The following is a 3,209-nucleotide window of genomic DNA, read 5'->3' as shown; positions in this document are numbered from 1 at the left end:
AAGTTTGGATGGACTGTGATTTATACCTTTGTAGGGACAATTTGTAACATATTGAAGTATTAGATCTGGATCAAAATATTGTTTTTATATAGGCAGAGTTTTTTGTTTGTTTTTTACTATCCAATTGGTAATCAACTAAGTCTAGTGGCTAAAGTGTTTCCCAGAAAACCTACCACTGACTGGTCATAGTTGTCTCAGGCACAATGGCTTCAAGGTTACTGCGGGGCACTGGAGCACTGGTGGTCCAAGCCTTGAGGGCCTGTGGCCCTGCTCCGGTAACCACTTGGTCCATGGAGACCAGAGGAGGTATCCCTTCTGATGAGGAGCAGGCTACTGACTTGGAGAGAGAGATTATGATGGCCTCAAGGAATGATTTGGATCCATACAATATGCGAGCTCCAAAGGCTGCTCTAGGGACTAAGGAGGAGCCCAACCTGGTCCCTTCCATCATTGACAAGCCAATAGTGGGCTGTATCTGTGAAGAGGACAACAGTGCAGTCATCTAGTTCTGGCTTCACAAAGGCGAGACACAGCTTTGACCTAACTGGGGAACCCTGGTACCCCATGAGTTTAGCCCCTGAACTGGTTTACTTGAGATGTGTTATGATTTTTTTCCCTCCAATAAAAAACTAGCTATTTCCCTGGCACTCCCATAACAACAACAACAACAACAACAACAACAACAACCACCACCCACAACAAAAACCTCAAAAACCTACCACTGCTACTGGTGACAATTTTAGTAAGTCTGAACATAAAGCCAGGGGAGATTGGGGAAGTTAGTTGGAGTCTAAATGATCTTTTTGTTTTATTTGGTCACTGGTTAATTGCTGAGTCTTTTAATTCATTTTGCCTGAACAAGTGAAGCTTCTTTCTAGGAAGGAATTAAGACCCTCAGGGATCTTTAGAGGTCTTTACTTGGAGTCAGAAGTGAGTTTTTTTAAAAATCACTATAGAATAATACAAATATTTTAAAATATTGTAGCTGCTGGAAATGATTATTATTCTATTATATTGTTGTAATTTGTTTAAATAATTGATATTTTAATATTTTACAGTTACCTTAAATATTTCATCAGTGATGAGGAAATTATCTGTGCTTCTTTGTCTTTATTTACAATTTCCTTCCTATAAATGCAGTAATATTTAAGTGAAGTAGTCTTATGATAATAACAAATGTGTCCTGGCTTTAGCATTTCCGAGCTGAATAAATCTGCACAAGCAAGTTCATCTCTCTGAGCATCAGTTTCCTCATTTCTAAAATTGTGATAAAATACTTGTACTGCCAAATAATTTCTAATAATAAAGTGTTTTGAAGACTGCAAGTTCAATGAATTTTTTTTACTGTTATCTATTCTAAATGTTGTGTGTTTTAGATTATACTGCCTTCCAATTGCAATTTTGCCTCATGTGTTCTTGGTGCTAATTATTTTCCTTGTTATCTAAGAAATATGGTAAGTGATCTGAAATGGGAGAGAGAAATTGAGATTGGAAAAAAAATACAACAACAAAACAATGTTCAAACAATGTAGGCAGTGCTAGGAAAATAAAGGCAAAATCACTAAAAAATACTGACTTATAAAAGATGAAATAAGTCCTTGATAATAGTGTATAATTTATAACTCTGTAAGCTAAGGAGAGGAAACCCAACCTACTCCTCGAGTCACCTGACATTTCTGTATAAATATTCTTAACTTAAAGTCTTTATATATGTCATAAAATAGTGGCAAATAAGTCAAATAAAGGAGGGAATTGCTGCACAGGAAAGTTCCTTTTGTTGTTTTGTTCTTATTTAGGTCTATACTTGTGATTTCATGGGTGTAGAGAATTCTGAGGATGGAGTTGCCATCATCAATGAAGAGAGACCACCTTTCTGAAATTTAAGTCTTACAGAATTACCTGGATCTTTAAGAGGTTTAAAGATTTGTCCATTAACATAAAGGTAGTATGTGTAAAAATCAGGATAGAATTCAGATCTTTCTGAATCCAACATTAGTGTTCTATTCACTATTTCACACTGCCTCCATGTAAGTGAATGTATCAATTTTTAAGTGCCTAATATCTGGCAGGTACAGTCTTCATTGTCACCAAACTTATTCTACTGTATCAGTCTTTAAATTGCAACAGTGAACTGGCTAGAATAATTTTTTATGAATTGCAGTTCCACTTTTATTAATTAAAAGGTAGACTTCGTTTCTTCTATTTACAAAGTAAATGAATATTTATTGCATATTATTCATAAGCATGAGTATCTACAAAGAGGACTTATATTTACAATTAAAATTATTAGTCTTAAACTTCCTTAGCTCAACTACAATGTCTGTCATGACACAGTTGATCCTGTTGAGAGTGGAAACATACATAAAGTTTTTGTTTATTTAATCTTTTATCATAGGACCATTCTATTTTTTTCTATTTTAGAATTAGTCCAAATGAAAATCAATAACCAAGGAGTGTTTATTTTTAAATATTCTCCAAGACAAATGACTTTCATCCCAATAAGAGCAACTCAGTGAAATGAGGTAACACCAGACTTTTTTTTAAAGAGAACCTTTCAAAAATCTCAGTGGATGCTAGACTCTGCAAATAAGTACAAAATTTCTTTTTCATAGATGTCTTTACACCAAACCAACAATTATTTTCTTTTCATTTTCCACTAATTAATTTCTCCTGTGGCCAAAATAAACCTGTCTATTATGTCTTACTCCCTTCAGGACAACTATCAAATTTCCTGTGTCTTCTCCTTCGTAATAATATGCCCACTTCCTTCAACTGATCAACATATGTTGTTGAAGTGGTTGACATCTTCTTAATGTGATGCAGCTTATCAATATCTTCCTTAAAAGTGGCTTGCAGATCTGAACACAAGAATACTTATTATGTCTCACTACAGTCTAATAGGAAAATACCTCTCCTTGTTCCTAGAAGGCTTGCCTTACTTAATTATTCTGATTGAAGTAGCTAATACACACATGTATATGTTCACAAACATGTGGGACTACAAACATGTATATGCCTGTGTATTGATAGACACATGCCCATATGCATATGCACAAAGGCATTTACTTGTGTGTATGAACATACGTATAAGCATGTCTTTATCATTTCTTCCTACCTACCATCTATCTATCTCTCTATCTGTCTGTCTGTCTGTCTGTCTATCTATCTATCTATCTATCTATCTATCTATCTATCTATCTATCTATCTA

General features: G+C 34.6%; 1 pseudogene; it reads left to right on the top strand.

Moving 5' to 3' along the window:
• The first annotated feature begins 203 nt into the window (after nucleotides 1-203).
• LOC138174939 (cytochrome c oxidase subunit 5B, mitochondrial pseudogene) lies at nucleotides 204-506 on the top strand (annotated as a pseudogene).
• The last annotated feature ends 2,703 nt before the right edge of the window (nucleotides 507-3,209 follow it).

This window comes from Petaurus breviceps, unplaced genomic scaffold, assembly GCF_028583685.1.
Source record: "Petaurus breviceps papuanus isolate PSGF00001 unplaced genomic scaffold, PetGlider_PUasm1.0 76, whole genome shotgun sequence".
Classification (NCBI taxonomy): Eukaryota; Metazoa; Chordata; class Mammalia; order Diprotodontia; family Petauridae; genus Petaurus; species Petaurus breviceps.
Note: the sequence above shows the minus strand (reverse complement) of the source record. Positions and strands in the feature narration are given on the sequence as shown.